This window comes from Phlebotomus papatasi, chromosome 3 (genome assembly GCF_024763615.1).
Source record: "Phlebotomus papatasi isolate M1 chromosome 3, Ppap_2.1, whole genome shotgun sequence".
NCBI classification, from domain to species: Eukaryota; Metazoa; Arthropoda; class Insecta; order Diptera; family Psychodidae; genus Phlebotomus; species Phlebotomus papatasi.
In genome coordinates, this window is record NC_077224.1 from 18,319,772 (window position 1) to 18,340,910 (window position 21,139).

At 33.7% G+C, this 21,139-nt stretch overlaps 1 protein-coding gene across 1 annotated transcript in view; it reads right to left on the reverse strand.

Moving 5' to 3' along the window:
• LOC129807919 (protein limb expression 1 homolog) overlaps positions 1 to 21,139 on the reverse strand; it is a 76,611-nt gene that overhangs the window by 49,249 nt on the left and 6,223 nt on the right. The window lies entirely within an intron of this gene.

A 21,139-nucleotide genomic window follows, 5' to 3' on the forward strand; every position in this document is an offset into this window, starting at 1 on the left:
AATGCAAGTAATACAACGTTTTTTATTGAGCTCCTCATTCTACCATTTCCTATTACAATAGGTGTTCAAATTTCATATCCAAAATTGCTCAAAATAGGGTGCCAATAGGTTAGGAAACAATTTCTTAAAGTACCAAGAGGTGTTTTTTCGACCCTACGATGTTCAGGTAATGTTTTATAAATTTTTGAGCAGCTAAAAAGCACAAAAGAGATTTCTCCATCATACTAAATAAAGAAATAGTTTCGTGTATGAATCTTTGAAAACACAACATGTCTACATTTGTTTTTAAATGTAAATCTCATGTTAAATCTGAGCATTAAATTTCAATTTAGGTCTGAAATGGTTTATGGTATAATCTCAGTTACCAACAAAGCAATCTTAACGAAGAATTAGCATTAGCCTCGGATCTGAAGGCAGCCTTAGGATAAGTTCCACAATTACAAAAAAATTCTAGAAAGTAATTTTATTATTATTATTACATAATTAATTGCTTTTGAATGTGCACTCTTGAAAGTATAGTACCCCATAAGTGTGGATGACTTTGACACCCTCCTGTCAGTAAGCTTACCTTTACTTCTAGAACTTAACGATGTTTTCTACCGATCCGTTCTATCATGTCTGGTCGGTGAGAACCGTTCTTAAACACTATAATTAAAGAAATGCTTACGAACAGGAGGGGGCAAAGTCACTCGCATCTACGGTACAGAAACCGTTTCTAAAAAAGAATGTGGTTGGGAAGAAAGGATTTTGCATTCACGATAAAAATTTTCCTAACCAAATGTGAAATGAAGGATATAAAGTAGGGGCAAAGCGTCCCCTAGGCTTTATGAAATTGTCGATTATACCTCAAAAGTACTTTTGCATGTTTTACCGGTATACAACCGATTTATTGAACTGGATTGATTCACTCAAGAGATTAACCCAAAGTAACTGAATAGATATATAATTGATTTTCAGTTAAAAAAAATTACTCATTGCTTTATTACCGATGCATAACCGATTGGAATCGATTGCGGCTAGTCAGAAATTCCAAGACCCTTTCAATGAGCCTGAACATGACGCCATTCGATTGAGATATATGTTCTATGTGGAGCATTTTTAAACTTTGACCTTTGAAAAGCCATTAGGAGTGATTCAACAGTATTTTCTTATAAGGACGAAATGTCCTCCTGGGTAATCTCTAAAACATATTCATAAATAAAAATAATCGCACGACGAGATTTCGAGCAGTCCGTAAAAAAACATAGTTTTGGATGGGAAGAGGAAGAGTAAGGGGAAAATGAGGCGCATGCTAATGATCTCTGGGTGTACTTATGAGAGGGTTTTCCAAAGGTTCAAAGTAGCAAGTCTCTATCTCTAACCGTTTGGGCACTATGCGTGGTAACTACCGGACAGACAGACGGACCAACATTGTGACGTCAAGAAACTCAAAACTTCATATTTCCAAAATTTTATCAAAATGTTACTCCTTATGGAGTAAGGAGTCGAAAAATATATAATTCAAAATCGCGTGAATATGCTGCTGTCTCTGTAAGGTTTGAGCAGTAAAATTCATAATAATCAGTTTACAAACGCTCGAGACCTTGATAGAGACAGAGTTCAATCAATTTTGATACAATTTGACAGACCTGAGGATGAGCCGAGTGACGGCTTAGTGTAATTATATTCGAAACAATGGTTAAACTACTTTTACATCATTTTCCACTAACTAAGTCGTGTCTCGGCTTAAGTCGTAAGTCTGTCAAGGACCTAAGGGTCGGAGTATATTGGGGTCGAAGGGAAAGAGCTATGACGTGTCATTAGAATGAATCTTATCTCAGATATAACATACTCAAATTTTATTGAAATCAGTTAATTAGCACTGAATATGTAGTCGAGTTATTTTCTTTTAAAGCTTCGGACTTGTCAGGATTTGGATAAAGCGCGACTAAATGTTAGAAAGGTTTCGATCTCAGCTACAAGATACTAAAATTTAATCAAAAATGAGTTATTTGAAGATATTTAATATTGAATTTTTGAAAGCCGAAATGGTTTTCTGGGTATTTCTGAAACAGGGGGTGATTCATTCCCACTTTTACTGACAAGGGTTTCTTGAGTTTCGCGAAACATTTCTTAGGGCTCTCGAAACAATATTGCTCACACCCTTAGAAAAGTTTAGACATGATTGCTAATGAAAATTAGTTGTTCGGGCGATTATTATCAAATCTATTTTAAATAGTTCTTATAATCTTAAAACATTATACTCATAATAAATTTATTAGTAGTGAGAACATAAGGCAATATTTACGTGGATAAATTGCGGCAATTATTTCATAATGCTTTCATACAATTATATTTGCTTGTGTTAATTAAATGAAATCGATATCCCAACTAATATTGGTCACTAGATCCTTTTAGTTCTCACAACCAATGTAAATAGATGGGCCTATATTTTCATAAAGTTCTGACAACTTTTTCAATAGTAAAGAGTGGTTTTTTTTACTGATTCGTTAAAGCTTTTTCGAACTTCAAACAACCACCGTGCTTCAGTCTAACGGAAGAGGTGCATGTGAAAGGATGTCGCGTCTTTCAAGTCCCACTATCTTAAGGGAACTTTATACTTTATATGCCAAATTTTTCTTGAGTAATCAATGCGAATCTCAGGTGCATATTTTGTGAAATCCATTTATCGCTTGTATCATGGATTTTGAAAAAAAAATTGGCTTATAAATTATAGAGTGTCCATAACATAGTAATATTGTGGATCATTTTACCTGAAAACTTCGGTTGGATGCTAATGCTCTTATACATGAATTTGTATAAGAAAATGGAACATGGATATAAATAGCATAAAATAATTTTAATAATTCTAAACAAGCCAACTATTACGAATTAATCTTCGTAAGTAATAAGAGGCATCACAATAAATGCTAGATAGTAACTACAACTAATATGATATAGTTATTACAGCCAATAAGATGGGTAATGGGTATCAATCCCATTTATTTAGTAATTGGAACTAATATGTTATAGTACCCATTACTATTTTGATTTAGTTGTGATAACTAAATGAAAGGATACTTTAACTAATTGTGGTCAACTATTTCATTTAGTTACCCAACCTAAATTTGTAGTTGGGTCTATACTTACTATATTTTATAGTTCTAATAACTGCATATGAGCTTGTACAAACTATTTTTTTCTAAGAGTGCAACTTTCGCGAAACATATTTTGAGTTCTAGGGTTTCGCGAAACATTTCCTGGGCGATTAACTAGGGTTTCAATGCGATAATATGAGTCACCCCATGTTATCAAATAAAACTATGTCATTTGTCACATTTTGCCCCAAGATTTTAAGATTTAGTAAGACACAAAATTTAATAAAATTCAACAGTAATCAAGGATTTTCACAATAGGTTCATATGTTTTCCTTAATTTGTAAAATACATTTGATTCTATAGTTTCTTGTTTTTAAAATCCTTAATATAAAAGAAGTCTGAACGATTTTTCGATGATGAAGAATAATTTCTTTCTCTTCGGCTGCTAAAGCTTTAAAGACTACTCTGGAAGATGTCTTGCAAGAAAGAAATTCGCACATTGGCCAGAAGTTCTTGTATTGAGAGGTGAAAACGGGAGTATGAATTAGGAATGTGCAACGAAGAGATTATATTCGAAAGCGATTCCCGCGAGATGAGCAAAGCGTCAACCCAGGGAATTTTCATATTAATGCCCCCGATCTTCTTGTGGGTTGCTGGGGCTTCCGACATTCGTGAAATGTTATTAACAAAATCATAAACAATCAATAATGGGACATTCGATTAATGCGTTCTGCTACGTACACGACATTTATTGCCAATTTTTCCAGCCCCAGAGCTTGATTGGACGCTCGGGATAACGGTTTTTTCGGGAAGATAATTCACTTTTTCATATAACTCATATTTTATGCTTTTGCTCGCTGGCTGGTGGCGTTTGTGTATTAGTTGGCGGATCACTGGCTGAGGTGATGCTTTCCAATCATGAACATCTGCCGTGAAAGATTTCGCACTGAACTTGCGGAATCTTTCACTTTTTGCGTTTTTGAAAGCTTTTTCTCTCATTTTTGATAGGCACAATTGATATTATGGGTTACGCACAAATGACTTATGTGACGACAACTAAGTTTGAGATTATATTATGTCATTTGAACAATAACAGTATTCCAATATTTTTCTAAATATGAAAGATTTGAAATATATGTAGGTGTATTACTAAAAAAATATTTAATTCTTTATATTTTAAAAGTCTTGGAAATCAATCATATCACTAGATCTTTAATGCTTTTGAAGATACCACAGCAAAGTGGTAAAAAATCATATTTCACAGTGTTTTCAAAATTTCATGAAATTTTCATAACTTCATTTTTTTTACGCAAAAAATCTAATTCAGGCTAAAATTTCACACGGAAACAAAATAAATGAAAATCGACAAAAATAGCTTATAGTGCTTAAGTTATGAATATCGCACGTGGTCTATAAAACCTGCAATACTCATGCTGCTGTTGTTAATTACGTTGCGGCTAAAAAATACCCAAGAAGTATTTTTCTTAATGCAGACTTATAGAGTTCTTAAAGTAAGACGTTATGGAACCAAAATTTTAAAATATAATCTGCTTATAGCGCTCTTAGTTCCGCCACTTGAGAGACTACTAAAAGTAAAGTGGCACACTCTTAAGAAACTTAAGGAATTACAACACAAGATTCTCATTATAAGCCTTTTAAAGGCTTATTAAAAGCCTTGTTAACTAGAAAACGTGTTAGTTTATAAAACGTGTTAGTTTTGTAAACAAGTTTTTGACTTTTCAATGACAGTGAATGAAATCGAGATCTAGTCATCTCGCTCACTCTCATAAACCGTTTTGAGAATGTGATTACAAAACAAAAGTTATTGTGCGTTACGCATAACATTTACAATTAAACTATTGTTAAAATGTCGTCGGTTGCGGCTACCTCTGTCGTATCTGCATTTGTTTTGTATCTGCATTCGGAGCAAGCTACAATACAGACGTCCCCTCTTGCGTGAAATGCTGACACAAAAGAAATGCAGATACGACAGAGGTAGCCGCAACCGACGTTAACACATTTCGTTTTAAAGTTTTTGGTCAATATCCACACAGCCTGGTTTACCAAAACCAAATAAGTGACATGAAAAACTCTATTAAATCTAATGGTCTTTTAATATCTTTCATATTTTTCATATTATTTTTCATCTTTTCTATAACCAAAATCCTGAAAGCCAAAATCCAAAACGCTAAAATACCGAATTCTTAAAAGTGTCATAGCTATTCCTACGATTGCAACCGCTATTTATGGATGCTGTGAGAAATTATTCTGCACGTTTTCCTTCGTATAATTTCGTCCTTATCAGGATTTTGAGCTTTCGGGATTTCAGGTTTTGGATTTTCGACTTTAAGGGCTTTTAGCTTTTTCGAATTTTTGCTTTCTTGATTTTGGCATTCTGTTTGGCTTTCTTGGTTTTGGTTTCCGCCTTTCTTTTGGATTTTTAGGATTTTGGTTTTTAGGGATATTGACTCAAACGGGATTTCGAACCATTTCGACTCATTTCGACCCATTCGGGATTTTGGCTTTCGGAATTTTGGCTTTTAGGATTCTGACTTTTCAGGATTTTGATTTTTTCGGATCTTGGTTTTCGGGATTTTAGCGTTCTCTTCGGCTTTTCTGGATTTTGGCTTTCGGGATTTCGGCTTTCGGAATTTTGGCCGGACCCGATCCTCTTAATGTCCTTCATATTCATATCCCCTTCGACATATCTTTAAAATCAGTAAAATTTCGTTGAATCATAATTCACATCCCTTTCTTTCTCAAGAGTTTTGCATATGTCTCTCGTACTATTTTGCACTCTTCTTCTTCTTTTAAGCATAAGAGACAATTTAATTTGAATTTGGGTCGAGTAGGATGGATATATGCAAAACATTTTAGAAAGAAAGAGATGTCAATAATGGTTTTATGAAATTTTCTTAATCTAAAGGACGTAGCGGAATCATAAGAAATTTATTTTAGATCGCTGAAATTTGATGATAATATAAAATTTACATTTCTTTCTTTCTCTAATGTGTTGTCATTCTTTTTCACGTTAAAATCTAAATTGAATTTATCTTTATGGTTCGTATCGACCATAAAGACAAATTCATTGATAAAAATAAGGTGAAATACGATATGCAATACCCTTGATAGAGAAAGGTACGGCAATTTCGATTTTATGAAATTTTTCCAATCTAATTTCAAAATTCAAGAATGAATATTTTAAACAGAATTTGGATTTAAAGGCCCCTTTGACGGACAAAAATTTTGATGAGATTATTTGGCAAATTAAGTAAGAATTCACACCTCTCCAAATTGATGCTCTTTTGCATATTCAACCCGGCGGAGATCTATAGTACATCAAAGCTCTTCTATTTTGGCAACATCAAAATTCACCAGCAATTTGAGATAATGCTGTGCCAAGAGTTGGCTTTTGCATAATTCTGGTCAATTGATGATGGGTGAAACGTTTATCGAATGACTCAAAATTGCATGAAATTTACAAATGCTTGGCGAGAGATTCTGGATGGAGAGGAGTCTTGGGCATCACTTCTTGCCAGCGGACAAGTAATGTGGATGGCGGCGAATGATATATTCGTTTAATGCGAATTTTGCTTCATTTACTCTCTTTTATGTGTCTCCTGTCCCAGTGTATGTGTATGTGTGTTAAGTATGTGGAGGATGGACAAGAAGGTGAGGTGCATATGACGACAGGCACCTAAGGTAAAGATGATGTGTTCCGGCCACTCTTGGACGCGGAATTCCTTCACATTTCTTTTCTCATCTATTTCCTGCAGCGCAACGGTCATGGAGATCGTGCCCACAATTTAGCATAATTGAAGGCAACATTTCACCGAGTGGAAGCAGCAATTTCCTAAAATTGATCCTGACACTAAATACACGCCATTTGGAGGCTTCTCACAATTCAAATGGTCACGTTTGCCCCCAAGTTATTTATCCTCAGCGTCACAAGTCATGGACCGAGAGATCTTTCGGAGGAACCTCCGCTCCATGATCTCTTGTCAATCTGCAGCACTTGATTGAAAGATCGTGGGAGTTTTGCTCCACATTTTGCCAACACCTCGCCAAGGTAAATGGACCAGTGATCGCTGAGGAATCCAAACACTCTTGCACACTAAGAAGGGCAAGTGGGGCTGTTTCAACGAATTATATTTCTTGTGGTTCCGGAACACCTTTTTAGATCAGGAGAATTTCATGAAATCAAAATTCACATCCCTTTCTTTCTCAAACATTTTACATATGTCTATCTCATTTTTTCGCACTCCAAATTCGATTGAGCTAAATTGAATTTAAATTGATATTTAAAAGAAGAAGAAGAAGAGTGCGACAGAATGAGATAAGCATATGGAAAGGATGTGAGAAAGAAAGAAATTCGAATTTCGACCTAATGAAATGTTCTGATTTAAAAGGTGTGCCGGAAACATTAAGATTTACCAAATAAAAAATTACAGCACCTCTGGTTTTGGTTTTACAAACTCCACTTGTTCTAAAGAATTATTAACCATTTGAAGGTCTACAACTTTGCTTTAGTGGAGAAAGAGATCGGTTCAAATGCATTTGAGCCATGGTCACCTAAGTATCAAAAGACAGCAAAAACATTTTGCGTAGATTACAGGTGCAAAGGTAAATTAGAATCAATATGAAAAGCATTTTCGTAAGTTAGTGAACATATTTAAAAAAAAAATAAGGAAGACAGGACAAGAACTCTAAAACGGAATTATTGTTGCATAGTTTAATTGTAAACTTTCCTTTTTAGAGTAGAAGTTAATATGTGAAAATGCCATTAAATCATGTCTAATAATGGTTTTTCAAGGTCATACGTTTAAAAGGCTCTAGAGAGCGTATTTCCCAACCGAATGGCATCACATTTGGGCTTTTTGGAAAGGTCTTGGAATTTTTGAAAATTCTTTCAATCATTTATGAACCAGTAATGAATCGATTATAAACTGATAACTATTTTTTGACCGAAAATCAATTGTTGTTACACCTAACCAAAATATTTTTGAAGATCTTTTGAATGATTTATGAAACAGTTTAAATCGATTGTAAACTGTAAACTGTAAATGATGTCAAAGTACTTTTGAGGTGTAAACATTTACAAGTCACGAGTTCGAGCATTTCGCAAAGTATGGGATGGTTTACCAACCCTTTATGATTCTGTAATATTCAAATTTAGTCGAAAAGTCTAAGGGGTTTGAAATCAATTAGGATAACCTGTCATAATTACTGCTATAGGCACTTACTCCTTTAAGACCTCGATTTTTTCTACACATAATTCTTCTCCTGTTTCTCTATTTTCTAAATTCCTATAGAATTCAGCCACTTACATTTCATCTTCTCTCTATTAATTAATTTGTTTCTCTTTGTATTTTATATCTCTTTTTCACTAAATTAACTCCTCACTTTTCTCACGCATCTTTTATTGAACTTAATGGGCTTCTTTCTGAGCTTTCCCTCTATTCTATATTCATTGTCGTAGTGGTCGTAGTTGTAATAATGAACATGGAATCTATGAATTGCTATTCTATCTTTCAATTTTGGTTTTAAAAATTCACTGACAAATGAAAAGACAGAAGAACATCCGATTAAAGGCTCATAGTTGACTTGCGTGTAAAATTTTACACATTAGGCTGTACTTCGGGAGGATAACACGTATACATTTACCCATAGAGCACTACGTGAGTACGGTGTTTTAGTAAAAAAAGAAAAAGTCTTTCACTTTTATAAATATTTCATATTTTCTTTATTAAAATTTAATCCTTTAATGGCTTCTACACACTAGAGAAATTTATGTCCATATTTGACAGTTCAACACTAGAGGCGCTGCGTTCACTGACTTCCAGATGCGAAAGACAATGACAGCGCCATATATTAACATTTTCATTGCTTCTTCGAAAATCAATGAAAATACTATAAGGCCCAGTCTGTTTACTGTGAATATTGTCGAATTTGTTGGAAACGGAACGTAGCGATGAGTGGCTTACAGCAAATGCAGACACAAAGCAAATGCAATTAGCACAGTTGCCGATTCCTCCCTCCCCCGTCGATATGTCCACTGTAATGTCTCGTTGTGTAGGGATTACGGAATCGTATTCTGCATTGATACCTCTTCACTTAGGGGGTAACTTTCTTGAAAGAACTTCCCAGACAGAGGAAATGGCAGCTTATCCTAAGCTTTTTGGAGACTTAAGGCGTCTACATACTAGGAGGAATTAAAAAAATATTTTTTTTAAAGAAAATTTCCCTATCATTGCAGGCAGAAATGTTATATTTTTTTTTAAAAAATCAAGTTTTGATGAAAATTACTTCTAGTGTGTAGACGTCATTAGGCTGCTTTTTACTGCTCGAACTCATCAGAGAGAGCAGTGTATACAATCCCTCTGTCGCGCTGTTTGTCCATACGGCCGTTATCATGCCTAGAGACCAAACGGTTAAAGATAGAGCATTGGGACCTTCGGGGAATATCGATAAATCGACCCTAGGACTACATGACCTTCTTTTTCCCCCAACATCTCCCGTCCCCTTCCAAATCACGCTTTTTGAGATTACTCGAAAACGCGTCTTGCGATTTTTTTCATTTTTAAGTTCAAAGGTTAAAAGGATTAAGGACGATTGGAACACCGGTGTCCCAATAAAGAAAATAATTTTTCCTGACTACCTAAAGTTATTTTTTTCTTATGTTTGCACGTAATTGCAAAGTAGAAGGTTGAAGCAATCTACGATATTTTTTGGAAGTCTCGAGCTATTTGCTATATAGTACATTTTTAAGCTAAAAAATGACGAATTTTTAAATTCTCATATTGAAAAATTATTTTAATTATTTTTTATACTTCCAATTTTTTTTAAACAAAACCCTTTTGGCAAAAGAAACTACAATACTCAAACATCATATTTTTCATTTGAGTGAAAATTATCTCTCATTGGTATCGTCAGAAAAATTACTTAAATTTTTGGGCTATTTTTGTCCCTATCATTCACAGAGACAAAAAATACACCAAATCAGACTCTGTTGGCTTTTCGTAGGTTAGATATAAGACTATTTACTGATTTTGTTTATCGCTTTTATTTTTATTGCTGATTTTCGGTCAGTGAAGACTGTCCCGTCGTTAAAGGGTTAAAGGTCGTAAAATTCCCGACTAGTCTGAACTAGCTCCAATTCGTTATGCACCGGTAATAAACTAACAATTATTTTTATCCGAAAATCAATTGTATTACTCTTAGTCTATTTTGAGAATTTTTTTGAGTGATTCAATCTGTTCAATAAATCGGTTGTAAACCAGCAATTGGTAAACATTGCGATAGTACTTTTGAGGTATAGCATCTAACTCACGAGTTCGAGAAGTCAGCAAAGCCTGGGACACTTTTCCACTTCTTTTTTTTTTACTATTTTCTTTCTTTTTTTTGCTTATCTTTTGGAAACTCTTTGTGGATAGTGTAGGGTAATTGTACCAAATTTCGGCATACTTGCATGCATTATATTGTAATATTTTCAATAGGGGAGATTGGGGCAGAATTGGCCACGCATAGTATTAGGCAGTAGGATGTTATAGCTTGTCAAGAAGTATTAAAGAAACCACTATATATTCCAAATTAGCTTTTCCCTTCCTATTCACTGAAATATTTGTCTGCACGATACAAACATTTTATTACAAATTATACGCAATGAAAAATTTCACTTGTTGGCTAATTTTTGCCGGGTCTCCCTCCCCTATATAAATGGAATTCTTGTGTTACTTCTTTTCAAGGAGTGTTGCTTGGAACCTTGTAGATAGTTTATCGTCATTGTATTCTCTAAAATCATTCTTAATACATTTTGAAATGAATGAAAATATAAACATAGCTCTAGATAATATTTCGGCCACCTTGACACTCATAGTTCCTTGAACTTCCGGAATTTTTTCAAAGCTTTTTTCGCATCATCTCCTTCGTCGAAGTAATATTTTTTTGTGTTTTAGCATTGTATGTAGATGCAAAAACAAAAAAAGTTATGAAAATCTGAGGAAGAAAAGAAGTGGTCGAAATTGCAAGCTGGTCGAAATTTGGTACAGTTACCCTGGGTCCCGGTCAAAACCCCGAACGCCAAAATCCCGAAAGTCAGAATCCCGAACGCCAAAATCCTGAAAGCCAAAATCTCGAATGGGCCAAAATCCCGAATTCTTAAAAGTGTCACAGCTACTCCCACGATTGTACCCGCGCTTGCTGGAGGCAAAGGGAAATTTTCTGTGTCTTATAAACATTTTACTCCATATAATTTCATCAATTTCAAGATTTTGAAAATTCGGGATTTTGGCTGCCACCGGGTTACCCTATATGGTTCATATACAGTTTGAGAAAGAGTTTTCTAGAGTATTCACTCTGGAGGTTGGCCATCAACGCTAAGACGGTGGTGGCCCTTTAAGCTCTGTATGTCTAAAATATGCTTTCAAGAACACTAGCTATCTAGAAGTAAGTTATGAATCAATTGAATAGGTCAAATTATAATTGAGACGCTCAGAGCAGAAATGGACTGTTTTGATAGGAAAATGCATACAAAGGAGACCACTTCTGCTCTGAGCGTCTCAATTGTTAAAGTAATTTCAAATACATAAATTATCCATGTCAATGCTCATTAGAGACAATTAATAAGAATCACATTAAAATTTTAATGAGCAAGTTTGGTAGCTCCGATAGCACCGTTAGAGTACTCTCAAAAAATTATATATTAGTCAACTATTTTTTACTGTGTACACATTCTCCATTCTGCATTAATTGCCTTTAGAATTTAAGAGTGCATACCACTAAGATATGGCATGAAAATTATTGATGATGGTGCAAGTTTCCCCTTTTAATAATTTGCAGCAGATGATCGCCCTTTCTCCCAGCACAAAAGGTGCTGTTTTGTTGGAAGGAAGAGGGAAAAAAAACGGCCAAGGAAGACGCAACAATGATGCAAAATTGATGGGTCTTATTGAAAAGCACACTTCTTCCCGCAAACAATCACGCGCAAATTTCTCTCTGGCTCATTAGTTGGCAGCTGGTTTTAGTGCAAAACCAAATAGCGCTTCTTGTGGCTCATCTCCTCGTCTTTTTTTTTTCTTTGCTCATTCTTAAACCCCTCAAACTGATCAATGTGAACATTTTCCCTCTCGGGGGCATCGTGAGGTATATGTGCCAGCAAACGATATGCCCCAAACGTGATCTTAAGACACGATAAGTGAACTTTGGAGAAGTGTGATAATGGCCAAATTGTTTGGTATATTTTTATTTGCTCTTCCACGTTTTTCATGCACGCGCCACGTGAGAACTCATCATCCATCGGATCGGATCATTCTCTTGCCATTTGGTGATGCAACATCCAACCATGATCTACTGGTGCTGCACTGAGAGAAAAATAGCCAGAAATTTTGGCACAGGTTGAACCTTGACTTTTCCTACTTGTACCACTTAAAACGGCTGCTGGAGAATGCCTCTGAGCCTTGAAATCAACCAGCACTTCCTGGTTAAATATTGTTGAAGATCTTAAAACATTTTGGTAAACAAAGACTGCACTAATGGAGGTGTCTGGAATATCTCAGATAAATCTCTTTTGAGTAGCTAGTTGCTAAACAAAGCCCCAAGGATTAATTTGAGGAATTGTAGAAATTGATACAATCTCTCAACAATGCCATTTTAATTTTGGCAATGGAAATCTTTAAAACAAGATTAGTTACTCTTATAAATTCAAGGATTTAAATTAGATCACGAATTTCAAAAGTAAAAATTACTTTGAAAATAATCACGAACATCGAAATTCTATGTAGAGGAAGGCTTTAAAGCTTCGTACGTACACACTTTACCTTCGAACATTTCAAATTTTTCCCTTATTTCTTTAATGAATATGACCTAATGGTAATATATTTTAACAGCTAGCTTAAGTCACACATTACCTCAAAAAATAGGCCACATTCATTAAAGGAATGTGGAAAGAAATGTGCGAAGCCTAAATTCTTCCCCTATTCCTCCCTGAAAACAGAAGGTGAATATAAAAAAGATAAGTATTTATTTAGAGAAAAAGGAGCTTAAACTCAATTGCTTTATTGCACCATAGTAATGAGCATTTTTATGGTCTGTTTTCGTGCATTAGTTTTATGTACAATTTAGCACTACTTTTCATTTATTGCTCGTTTCTTAGTACTAAAACATAATCATGACAATATAATACCCCAGAACAAAGAAAAATAAATAAATAATCACTCTAATGATGAAAAAAGAGTATTTAAGTAATTTACATGATTACATACTCATCAACTAGAATTGTTTAATTAAATAATTTAATGCTTAAATAATTAAAAAATAATTTGTAATATTATCTTTAAATAGCACAACCCTTCCTATAATATTAAATTAAACTTCTTTTTATAATTAATTGTTTAGAATAATTTTTCTTTATGAAGTAATAGACTAAACAAAACAGATTTTTTTAATAACAGAAAAGAAACGGAGGATCCTCATAATTTTGCAAACCTGAAATGTGAAACCCCCCACATAGGGGAGACTGGGGCAAAATGTGTCAAAATGAGAATTTCAATATTCACTATTTTCTAAAATAAAAGAAACTGAGACTTGAAATTTTTATTATAGATATCCTTCATGAACCTTCTTAAACTTACAAAGTTTCAAAGGATTCGAGGAAGGATTATGTAAAATAAAAAATAATGAAATTTTGAGCCCTATTTTTGGAATATTTGGCTTACAGAAAATATCAATACTGATTAACTCAATTTAAGCACATTTCTCGTTAAGATAGAGAAAAATTATCTTCGACAAAGTTGTAGAGGAATAAATTTCCCATAAAAATATGTCTATTTAATACTTTTAACGTTTGCGAGAGTAAAACGTCACAAATTATCCGAAGACTGACGAAATTTGCCCCAGCAATTTTGAGAATCTCCACAAAATCAACTTTAGAAAATGATTCGAAAATCACATTTCTTTCGAGATAGAGGAAAAAAGTCTTCTGCAATGTTGTAGAGCAGTAAATTTCCTATAAGAATATGCTCATTATAAAACGTTTAAGTTTTCTCAGAGCTCGTGAAAGAATTAAATATGCGTTTTGACAAGTTTTGCCCCAGTCTCCCCTAAGTTGCTTTTTTGTATTTTCGGATATCTTATAAGAATTATCCAAGATTATATTTCATAAATGTATGCCAAGAGGCGCTGTTCTATCATTCCAAGGACTTTTCAAGATTAAAAGTTTAAAAGGACCCGAAAGCTCTGGGAAGAAAAGACTTTTATTCACGGCTATTCTTTTTTTTACCCTACGAACACCGGATTGAGGTTCAAAAACGTAATTATTGTTTTAATTTTTTTTACGACTCGAACTTGAAAAGAGAGCAGTTTAATGTACTTTTTTTAAACTTGCAGAAATCTTAAAACAACCTAAAAGTCAAAGTTTTCCTCTGTTTAAAGTTTAACCATTCTGGATGGATTACTTTCAACCGATTTGGTAGTTAGCTCAAGGGTTTGGTCGTTAGCTCAAGGATAGTATTTAAACTAAACTATTACAATTTCCTTACTGGAAAAAATTCAGGGATCTGGCTATATGGATTAAGTTTTTAATTTCAAAATATTCAGGATTTTTGGAAATCTTTTGATTTATAAAAACAAATACTATTCATTTCTTAGACTGGTTTAATACAGTTTAACAGTTGCTTATTTTAAAAGTTTCTTAATTTTATTATTTACTTATTTAACATAAATTTGTAAATTTATTTTAACTTTCAGTCTGAAAACCGTCTTATGGTGTCTACACACTAGAAGCAATTTTCGTAAGAAATTGACTTTTTTTTAATTCTGACATTTCTGTCTACAAGGATAGGGGAAATTTTCTTTAAAAAGGCATTTTTTAAAGAAATTTCTACTAGTGTGTAGACGCCATTAAACACTAAGTTTAATCCAATACCGGTAGGACTCGGATTTCCAGACAAAAAATGCACAGATTTTACCAAATGTGAATAATCAATTATACTTCAATTAATTAATTGGAATATACGTCGGTTATGGAATTGGAGAACTTAAACTATATGACTTATACGGGTATCAAACCTATGGTTTAGCCATATGGCTTATCTCGTCTTAATTTTTCTTAATAATCATTAATTTTAATTCATTTTAAAATGTTCAGTATTAAAATTCAAGCGACCTGGGAGTGTTTATAGCTCGGAATGTCTAAATTCCATTGTGAGTTAATTTTTTATATATCAGGAAAATTTCATAAAATCAAAATTCTTAAACGTTCTGCATATACTTATATGTCCCATTCTTTCACACTCTTCTTCTTCTTCTTTTGAACATCACAACAAATTTAATTTAGTTCTGAGTTCACATTAGTGAGATGACAAAGAAAGAGATGTGAATTTAGATTTCATGAAATATTAATTAGTAACATCATTTTAGATCAGGAAAATTTCATTAAATCAAAATTCACATCTCGTTCTTCTCGAAATATTTTGCATTGTGTTTATCTCATTATTTCGCATTCAAAATTAGATTGAACTAAATTGAATTTGGACTGATTTTCAAAAGATGAAGAGGGCGAAAGTATGAGACAGGCATTTTCAAAACATTCGAATAAGAAAGGGATGTGAATTTTGGTTTGATTAGCTTTCCTGATCTAAAAGGTGTGCCGTGTGTGCCGGGACCATAAGTAATTCTGCTGTGTAAACTGTTTTTGACAGTCAAAACGGGTAAATTTGGCTCAAATTGGGCCCGTTCTGACAAGATCGGATTTCACCTCAGACCATAAATGTTGCACAGAAAAAAAATTAAAACAGTTTGTAGATGTTGTGAATGTGCATTAAGACTTATGAAATTCTTTGTGAATTAGGGTGTCTACACATTGTAAACAGTTTTCGTCAAAAATTGCTCTTTTGAAGGAAATTGTCCGTACTGTTGTGGGTAGAAACGTCAAAATTCTGTCAAAGATGCGATTTTTGACGAAAATTACTCCCAATGTGTAGAGGCCTTTACTCATTAAAATGTTAGTAAAAGTTGGTAATATTTTTACAAAAATTGTTCGTAACATGATTACCTCACGAACATACTTTGTTCTCTTACAAAAAAATAGTTCATACTTTTTTGTTTAATGTGCAAAACTCTACGAACAAATGACAAAATTTCACGAACATTTTCTGTTCTGTTCATAAGTGATCACGTTACGAACAATTTTTGTTAAAAACCTACAAACTTTTACGAATTTTTTTTGAGTTATACATTCTATGAGCATTTCATAAGTTCCCAAGTGAGAATTTACAAACATTTACAAACTTATATTCCTTTTCTGTGTGATGAGTTTATATAGAATCTGAATGGTTTGGATAGATCTGAGTGGCTAATTGGATAGTATATAAATACAACGGAAATCATTAATTGTACATGCATAATAAATATAGTGCAATTATTCTTGGAGAAAAAAACTGAAAATTAAGAAGATATAAATCATTTAGGCATTGTCGGTATGCTTTAAAAGGAAGTCTAATCACCTTTTAATATTTTTTTTGAACTAAAATTAATCTTTTTATGCTTCCGGCGCACCTTTTGGATCAGGAATATTGCATATGTTTAATCTTACTTTGTAACATATTGGAGTTAAATTGAATGAAATTGAATTTGTTGTGATGTAAGAAAGAAGAAGAAGAGTACGAAAGACTAGGATAGACATATGCAAAATTATGCGAGACGTTTGAGAAAGAAAGGGAAATGAAATTTGATTTCATAAAATTATTTCAGAACGATTATTGTGAAGTTTGCTGCATATAAGATTTAAGCATTAAAAGTTAAATTATTATGTTTATTGTGAAATACAAATGAGCTTTTAAAAGCCCAAATAAGACATTTAAAACATGGAGGTATAACTTAAAAAATAAGGAGTAATGTTTATGTATATTTTGTAAATTTGTATCTAAATTGGAGTGAATAAGATATTTTGAAACATTTTGCTTCAATTACTCCAATTTGCAGTCTATGAAAATGCCATTAAAAACTGCTTCTCTACCATAAAACCAATTTTATGTACTAATTAATTTTTGGCTGAAACTTGCAAGTAACCTTGCAGAGTGATCTATATCTTTTGAATTGAGATAAAATGAGCAACTCTTAAGTGATCGTGTTAATGTGATAAAAGTGCTAAAGCCATTGAGAACAATGTGTAAGAAATGGGTCAAATGAATGAGTCTTGAGGCGTTTAAACCGAATTCCTCAAGAAACTATTGATAGTGGAGGCGCCAGGTGCCATAATCCACCCAAGATTGATCCGTGGGCAGAATATTTCTCCCAGTGCACTCGTGAGATGAAGAGGTGCAGGAAAGTCAGCTACTACTTCTCTCAATATGTGTTTGTATGCCATCAAGAAGGAAAATTGCATGCTCCTCGCCTCCATCGGGCGTTATGTTGTCGTGCCACTTCGATGGGTGCAAGAGGGTTAAAAGTTCAACGAATAACGTGTGCCGAATCCTGTAATTCATTTAATACCCATTATGTGGGCTGAACAGATTGTTTTTCCACTTTAATGGTTTCTTATGTTCTCTCTAGATATTTTCTTTTTATTTTTTTTGTCGTCATCAATTCACCTTTTTTCCCCCTACACAATTACTATAAGCTTAATTGCTCAATCATTAGGAAGACTTCTATTGCTCTTATTTTTCAAAATTTTTGGGGGAAAAATCGAGAGAGAACAAATCTCCCAAAGCAAAACATTTTGATAGATCATGAATTGATGGTATGAGGGGGAGACCAGGAAAAAAGACATACAGAATCATGTGATGAATTATGGATGAGAGAAAGACGTCAGATAGGTGAAGGAGGAAGCAAAAAATCTAGCCACGAATTGCTACTTAAGTGACTCTGCACAAAATTGCTGTTGATTTTTACACCTGTCTTTGGGAGCTAAATAGCCGCAACCAGAGAGAAGTACAAATATCACTTTGTGGATGCCACCTCACGATTCTACATAATTCACTTTCCCGCGTGCAATTTTTCCCCATAAAGATTCTTCGTTTAATTTTAAATGCTACGAGGTCATGTCGCTCATATGATATTACAGAGGCATAAGTCACTTTTAGAAACTTTAGTGCTCGAATTCAAAGAGAGAGCTGCATATATAATCATATTCTTTTCAACTGATTACCGTTCTGGAGCTTAAACGGTAAGAGATATCAACTTCCAATCTTTGGCGACCCCCCATAAAAACAATACAGAGAGTTCCGCTTTCAAAGAAATTTTCGGGACCGAAAAAAAGCCCGCGAATTCACTTCAGTGATACAGAAAAATTGCATACCCACAGGAGAGGTCTTTGGAATAAATTACGGAAACGCCGTGATGTATGCAAAACATTTTCGGAGCCTATTTTTCAGCCTATTTTCAGCGCCAATGGTTTATAAGAAATGTATTTCAAATTTACAGCGTGAAAAAAAATTTGCATACTAATATTTATACTTTAGGTAAATTTAAACTTATTTTTGCAGGCCAAGTCCACTTCTTTATCAATAAATAGAAAAACCCCAAATATTAAGTAACTCAAAGACACAAATAACATATTTTGACGCTCACAAGCGACAATTAATGTGAATCACATTAAAATTTTAATGTGGAAGTGTGATAACGCCGTGATATTAATATATTTTTTACAAATGTTGACTCAATTGGAAATGAATCGGTAAAGTACTTGTAAATGACTTATTTTGTAGGAAATTTTTTATTTATTGGTTGTATATATTTTTTGATCTAGAGGCTAAACTGTGAGAGATATCGACTTTCGGTTTAGGGTAACCCCCATAAGTCTAAACCCTACATTGTCTAGGGAAACATTTCCTCCTTTTTCCCCTTCCCCTTACAGGAATATATTCTTACCAAAATAGTAAATTTAAGGTCAGAAGAACGTAACTTTTACGTATAGAAAATGTTTTACACGTCACGTCAGAATTTTTTGCTTACCCAAGTGACATTTCATGAAGAAATGCACGACATTAGGCCATGAAAACGTTTTTTGATCATTTTTAATGCTACGTTCAGGAAAATGCGAAATAAAAGGAATGCCAATTGAATTAATGTCAGCCTACATAAAAAATATTATCTTTCCGATTATTTTTTAAGATATTTACAGAAATACAATACTGACATTCAAAATGAATTCACTATAGATGTTAGGGGAATGTAGGCATGGTTTGCACATAATGAACCTTCAAACCATGCGAATTTCATCTTTGGTTGCAACGAGCTAGTTCGACATTTCTTAGCCATATAATAGGTAATTCTCATGAGATGGAGGTGAAAAATTGTAAACCATTTCTTTGCAAACAAAGAGCATATTCCCATAGTTTGAAGGTTCACTGTGAGTAAACCATGCCCACATTCCCCTGTATTACCACAACTGTTCTTTCTCACTCTATTTGTCATAATCTTTTGGCAGAATTGTTGAAGCGCCAAGTATAAGATCATTAATGCTGCGAACAATCTGCCAAAGATTGTCATGGAAGAGGTTTTTGGTTAATTACTCTAAAATCGTATATCCTCCTGATGATTTCCTACTTTTACAATGACTTACATATGACTTTCAGGAGCCGAAGTTATGACTACATCAATACTACAAATTTACTAAATATGTAGGGTAAATAAGCTAATTGTGAACTAAATTTAATTCTAAACTTTGAGATTTTTTCACTGTTTAAGATGAATAAACTAAACCAAATAATTTCGTGTGAGAATTTTTACGAACTTTAGTTTAATGTTAATTGTATTTATGTATAGAAAATCGTCAATCAGAGCAAGTGACACTCAAATCATCCAATTTTTTCCTCAGTGAAGACAGGAAAAATTCCTGCCTCCACCCAGAATCGAACTGAAGACCTTTCGTTAACTAGACGAGTACACTATCAACTGAGCTATTACATGCCACATGCTCTGCTTGACTTGCTACACGACCTTAACCAATTGTATTGTGCACTGCAAATAACTTCTATTCGTACTTGTGTTTATTGTCATCCCAGAGTTTCCGTAAAGGAAAACGGACGCTTAGTACACCCACAGCAAAGGTTGACGTCCGCTAGAACACAGGATTGTGCAAGAATTCAATTTCGTACAATTTTTCTTTATGAATTTTCCAGATTCGGTTCAAAAGTAGCATACTTTACTCTATGTCGTGAAGATTAATTTGTGCTATTTGGGAGAATAATGATAAATTTTCGTAAGTCTTCTTTCAAAGGAAAATCTTGGAAAGTTATTATTCTGTTATATTTAGTATAACAATAACACAGCTCCATCACTTGAATATAAGAACGAAACCGGATTGAGGTAAAACTAAGGTAAGATTTTCGTAATTCTGCTTACCTCAATGTAAATCTTTAGGGAAACTGTCGTCTTCTTACGAGAATGCTATTTTTCACTTTAAAAATTATTTTTAAAATATAAGATGTTTCTAGTTTGTCACTGACATTGATAGTAACTTATGTTACTTGGGAATATTTTGACTAATATCTTAGGAATATTTAGGTTACATATTTAGATTATTAAAGTATTGAAAGTTTTATAAGTTTATCAATAAACTAATCAGTCAAAGGGAATTGGTATACTTCTCTGTAATATTTTATGAGCGATGTATACTTCACCAATTCATATTCACTTCTTTTCCAACATCTCCATCCTGTATTTTGATTGAGAAATCTATTGCCATTTGCACCACGATCTGCATCTACAAGATCGTGGCGCCGATGCAAGAAAAAAAACTCCTTAATTGACTATGGAATGTCCATGTTAAAGAATTTTTGCATTCCAGACAATCACACCTCCAGCTCCAAGATAGGGTTATAACGTATAAATCATCGTGATACTTTCTCTGCCCAAGATTCATGGAGAGCTATTGGTTGTGGCAGAAAAAGAGAAGAATGAAAGGAAAATGGTTCAAGTAGCTTCTAACGCTTTTCCACATATGCCCAAGTCTGTGAGGCAAAAAAAAGAAACTCCTTAAACAAGACAAAGAGACAAATCTACTGTGAGAGTGCAAAACGATGTTTAATTTCTCAATTGATGAGATAAAATCTTACCATCATAGG